Consider the following 6636-nt stretch of genomic DNA (forward strand, 5'->3'; position numbering starts at 1 on the left):
CTAGGGTGTCTGGATGTTGCTATTCAAGGCACTGAGAGAAGAGTGAACACTCAGCTTCATGAAAGAGATAATTCACCTCATCTGGGTGAGTAGTTTGTTTCACAAAACAGTTTTTTTATATTTTCACTAAATAAACAATTTGATTTCTATGTCTTCTTCTTTACATATCTTTTTCAGTAGTGTGGCTGTCAGCATATGAAAAAAAAGATGGTATTATCATATTCTATTTATATGTTCAAAATAACCCATCAGAATACCTCCGATCATATGTAAAAAGGAAATACATACAAAATCATCTATGAAAAGGGGAAAAGAGCTTAGCTTTTTTTTCCCCTTGGAAACAGTGGAAAATTAAGTAATATATTTTTGAAATTATATAACATTAGCCACCATTCAATCTGTTTTTTTTAGCATCTAGTCTGCTATGGGCATTTAGCATATTTTGTATTATTTATTTGTCTTCTCTCCATATTTATTGCATCCTTATTGCATTTACATTTTATCATATAACTATAATTAGAGTTTTTATATTTTTATATGTACCTTCAAACTGTTGGAATAGGCACATTTTAATGATTTTAATGAATAAATAAAAAGTGTTTCTTACTTTTGCTGCCTCAAGTGATCTTATTTTCTGCAATTATGACTGTTTTTATTACTAATATTAATAATAATAATTGCTTTCTCCCTCATTCCAAAAAAGTAATAGTAATGTGAATGCTATTTCATAGTTTCAAAAATCCAGAAACATAGTTGAAATAAGTGAACAGTTCAAATATAACTTTGATTAACATTTCCTTAATCTATAACAAAGATATCTGCACCCAAATGTTTATAGCAGCACAATTCACAATTGCGAAGATGTGGAAACAACCTAAGTGTCCATCAATACATGAGTGGATTAATAAAATGTGGTATATGTATACCATGGAGTACTACTCAGCTATAAGAAACAATGGTAATATAGCACCTCTTGTATTTTCCTGGAAAGGGTTGGAACCCATTCTACTAAGTGAAGTATCCCAAGAATGGAAAAATAAGCACCACATGTACTCACCATCAAATTGGTTTCACTGATCATCACCTAAGAGCACATTTAGGAATAACATTGATTGGGTGTTGGGCAGATGTGGGTGGGGGAGGGATGCATGTATATATACATAATGAGTGCGATGTGCACTGTCTAGGGGATGGACACGTTTGAAGCTCTGACTCAGGGGGGTGGGAGGGAATGGGCAATATACGTAACCTAAACTTTTGTACCCCCACAATATGCTGAAATAAGAATTTTAAAAAAGCCAAAACAAAAAAAATTGGAGTGCTATAAAGAATAGAGAAAATTCAGAGTAGACGAGTGTTAAAGAAGTCAAGAGATTTCCCTGAAATAAAGATTATATATGTCTAATAGAAAAGGCCTACGTAGTTCACAGCACAAAGAATAAAGACAGATCCACGCCAAACCACACCATTATAAGATTTTAGTATAGGAAATGGAGAGAAATTCCTAAAGTCTCTAGAAATTTGAAAGAAGTCATGAACAAAGGAGTAAGAATATTTTCTAAAAGCAGCACTGAATGTTAAATGACACAGGAGTACTTACTGTAAGATTCTGAGGAAAAGTGCATTTCAAACTAAAACTACCCAGCCAAACTCTCATTACTTGTGAGGACAGAAGAGCACCAGAGCAATTTTATATGTGTCAGTTCTTGAGCAATCCCTTTCTTGGGAGTTTCTGAAAAATATTCTTCAAAAAATTTGAGAATAAATCAAGAAAGAGGAAGATGGAATTCAGTAAAGATGAGATCAAGTCAGGAAGGTAATGAAGGAAGATCAAGGTGACAATTTTGGAACTGCTGGAAATAGCCCAAAATATGGACTGAGAATGGAGAGCTACAGAGGAAAAGGTAAATATTAAAGATATTGAGGTGACAAATTGAACAAGTGAAAAGTAGGGAAATTATTATACAACACGAAAACCTCATAAGGAAAGGATTGCCACACGATGCATTACTTTGACTCTGGAGGAGCTGTATTTGCATAAGCATAATGATTTAAGCAATGATCATTGATTTAATTGAGTGTTGGAAGGGATAAATTTGGGAAAAATGGGGGAGTGGTGGAGAGATTTAAAAGAGCTAAATCTTTATTTTTATTATAGAAAGTCAAGTAGTAGAATATAAAATACATCAATCAAGAAATAGTCTTAGAAGCATATTTTTTAGAAGACTATCAGAAGAAAAAACTAAGTTGAAACTTTTGCTTCTGAGGAACGGGAGTGAAATAAAAACAGCTCTTTCTGATTATCAACCTTCTATTATTATTTGACTTATTATACTATAAAAATGGGCTAGTAGTTTTAAATTTATACTTACCATATAGAAGCATCCCTACTACAGCTGTTTTGAGGTCATAATTGAATTTCAGATATAGAAATACCTTGGAGATATTGTGGGTTCGGTTCTAGACCACTGCAAAAAAGCAAATATCCCAGTATAGCAAGTCACAAATTTTTGGTTTCCCAATGCACACAAAAGTTACGTTTATATTATACTGTAGTCTATTAAGTGTGCAGTAGCACTATGTCTAAAAAAATGTACAAGTCTTAATTTAAAAAATACTTTATTTCTAAAAATGCTGATAGTCATCTGAGCCTTCGATGAGTTGTAATCTTTTTGCTGGTGGAGGGTTTTGCCTCAATGCTAATGGCTGCTGACTGATCAGTGTAGTGGTTGCTGAAGGTTGAGGTGACTGACAATTTCTTAAAATAAGAGAACAATGAAGTCTGCCATCAATTGACTCCTTCTTTCATGAAAGGTTTTTCAGTAGCATGTGATGTTGTTTGGTATTGTTTTCTCCACAGCAGAACTTCTTCCAAAATTGGAGTCAATCCTTTCAAACTCTGCCACTGCTATATCAACTGAGTTTATGTGATATTCTAAATCCTTTGTTGGCATTTCAACAATGTACACAGCATCTTTACCAGGAGTAGACTGCACCTCAACAAACCACTTTCTTTGCAAATCCATAGGAAGCAGCACCTCATTCATTCTCATCCATTCAAGTTTTATCATGAGATTGCAGCAATTCAATCACATCTTCAGGCTTTACTTCTAATTCTAGGGTTCTAATTCTATTTTCACAATATCTGTATTTTCTACCTCCACTGAAGACTTAAGCCCCTCAAAATCATCCATGAGGGCTAGAATCAACTTATTCCAAACTCCTGTTAATGTTAATATTTTGCTCTCCTTTTATGCTTTACAAATGTTCTTAATGGCATCTAGAATGGTGAAGCCTTTCCAGAAAGTTTTCAATCTACTTTGCTCAGATTCATTAGAAGAATCATTATCTAAGGTAGCCTTTACAAAACATATTTCTTATATAATAATATTAATACTAGAGAGTCAAAATCATTCCTTGATCCATGAACTGCAGAATAGAGGTTGTATTATTAGCAGATACGAAAACATTAATCTCCTTGTGCATTTCCATTAGAGTGCTTGAGTAACCACGAGCATTGTCACTGAGCAATAATATTTTGAAAGAAATCTTTTTCTGAGCAGTAAGTCTCAACAATGGGTTTTAAACTTTCAGCAATCATGCTGTAGGCAATACGCTATCATCCAGGCTTTGTTGTTCCATTACTAGAGCACACAGGCAGAATAGATTTAGCATAATTCTGAAGGGCCCTAGAATTTTCAGAATAGTAAATGAGTATTGACTTAAGTTTAAAGTCACCAGCTGCATTTATCCCCTAACAAGAGAATGAGTTTATCCTTTAGCATATGAAGCTTTGAAGCCAGGCATTGACTTCTCTACAGTTATGAAAGTCCAACATGGAATCTTCTTCCATTAGAAGGTTGTTTCATCTACAGTGAAAATCTATTATTTAGTATAGCAATCACCTTCATCAGTGATCTTAGCTAGATCTTCTGCATAACTTGCTGCAGCTTCTAAATCAGCACTAGCTGCTTCACCTTGCACTTTTGTATTATGGAGATGGCTTCTTTCCTTAAACCTCATGAACTAATTTCTACTAAATTTAGACTTTTCCTCTGCAGCTTCCTAACTTCTCTCAGACTTCACAGAATTGAAAAGAGTTAGTACCTTGCCTTGGATTAGGATTTATTAATAGAATGAATTATTAATGGCTGGTTTGATCTTTTATTCAGACCAATAAAAACTTTTCCATATCAGCAATAAGGCTGTTTTACTTTCTTATATCATGTGTATATTCACCAGAGAAGCGCTTTTCATTTCCTTCAGGACTTTTTGCATTCACACAAACTTGGCTAACTGTCTGGTACAGAAGTCCTAGCTTTCCACCTATCTCAGCTTTCAACATGCTTTCCTCACTAAACTTAATCATGTCTAGCTTTTGATTTAAAGTGAGAGATGTGCAACTTTTTCTTTCACATGAACACACTTAGAGGCCATTGTAGGGCAATTAATTGGCCTAATTTCAATATTGTTGTATCTTAGGGAATAGGAGGCCTTGAGGCATGGCTGGTTGGTGGAGCAGTTAGAACACATACAACATTTATTAACAAAGTTCACTATTATGGGTGTAGTTGGTTGTAACACCAAAGATTACTAATCACAGATCACCGTAACAGATATAATAATGCAAAAAGTTTGAAATATTGCAAGAGTTACTAAGATATGATACAGAGACACCAAGGGAGCGCATGATGTTGGAAAAATGGTGCCAACAGACTGGTGCTCGACACAGGGTTGTCATAAACCCTCAATTTGTAAAAAATGCAAAACTGGGAAGTGCAGTAAAGCAAAGCACAGTAAAATGAGGTATACTTGTATTCTTTCAAAAAAAAAAAAACCACTCTTCCCATGTTTTGTTAAATAAGCACAGAAAATTAAGCTTTTAACATGACTTTTTTTACCTTCATTATAAACCTTACAAATTGAAGTTTCTTGATTTCTATTTTACCTAGTGCTAATTATTGTCTCAAGTATTACTTAAAATTCATATATTCTTATTAACTATATCAAATATAACCAATATTTGTGGTAGTTTGGAAGTATTAAAGCATTATCACTTATAGGATATTAGTTATCCTTCCAACAACCCTGAAATGAAGGCAGAGTAAATATTAACTAAATATTAATTATTAATAGTAAATATTAATCATATTTTAAGAAACAGGTTTATAAAGTACACACTCAAAATCATGTTTTTCTCAGAACCAATATTCTGACAGCATAGTGCCTCACCAAACCATGCTTCTTCATGCATGTTATGACACAATATTTTATTTCACTTTGGAATTTCCAAATCCAGTCCCACTTTGATACTCATAATTTATTGTTCATCTAATTTACATTTTTGTTTCAAATATAGCACTGTGTATTCACCCACTATTATTGTGAAATTATATAATTATAGGCAAGAAATTTTCTTATATCATTAAAAGTAAAAAATTATTTTTTAAGAATATGCATGTATTAATAATGAGTTTACAATTTTAATTCTATTTTGTCAAAAAAGTGCATGAATTTATATTTACTCTAGAAAGTTTTTTCAGTGTATTAGAATGTATGCCATGCCTCTTAAATGCCAACACTAAAATAATCCACACTTGAAAATCAATAAAAGAGGAGGCAAACATTAACTAATTGGCCATTCCTTCAGTCTTTCCATGCTGTATTTCAGAACACTCCCACACCTCGCACCATAGCCTCAGGATATTCCAGGACTCTCGTACTGAGAGTTATTGCTTCTTTCTTTAGAAAGCTGCCAGATTAGGGATTTCCCTTGAGCTCATTTTATCTTCTCAAACAAACACATATAGTATTAAAAAAAAAATGATGAGATGAGAAGTAGTCTCCAGCAGTGGAAAGAAAAGATGATGACTTCAGCAGAAAGGAAAAGTAGTTCACCCCTTCTCAGGCAAAATCAGTGAGGGTTTAGGGTGACCATAAAGGCATCCTAGCATCACAGGCAGCCAAACTGTAAGCACATAGTGATTCCAAGATGGATCCCAGAAGAACAATTCCATTTATTGCATGAGAACTTTAGGGAAGAAAAATATCTAGAAAGTCTGGTCAGGAAGTTCTCCCACATCTTCAGGCTCTGTAAACTAGTTTCTAGATACGAAATACTTAGATATTCAAAATTTGACATCATGGAAGGAATGGACTTGCTAAGTACATAAAGAATACATGAACTAATGTTGTTTGACTTTAATTAAGTGTATTTAATATAGGCAATAAGTCAATAATTCTTGTCCACTGTCTCGGCTATTTCTAACAGTGCTGAGAAAAGTGGAATATGCCAACACAGCCATATTCTATGAGCTGATTACTCGGAAAATAGTTCCAAATAACAAATACAAATTGCACAAATGCTATCTATAAAACTGTTTATCTGAATGTTGGAAACAAATTTGTTATGTAGCTAAGAAGTATCAGGCATAGTGGCTGATAGTAAGTGTAATGCCTGACCTCAAGAAGTTGGCTAGTGAAGAAAGAATTACAAATTAAACACCGCATTGGGATAAGTCATGAGCATGGGTGACACTCGCTGCTAGGGAAGTTGGACAGACTGCTCTTTTATGGTAGGAACATGAGAGTCATCCTAGTGGAAGTGGCCTTGAGCTGGAATGTTGAAGGTTAAAT

This window comes from Lemur catta, chromosome 2 (assembly GCF_020740605.2).
Source record: "Lemur catta isolate mLemCat1 chromosome 2, mLemCat1.pri, whole genome shotgun sequence".
NCBI classification, from domain to species: Eukaryota; Metazoa; Chordata; class Mammalia; order Primates; family Lemuridae; genus Lemur; species Lemur catta.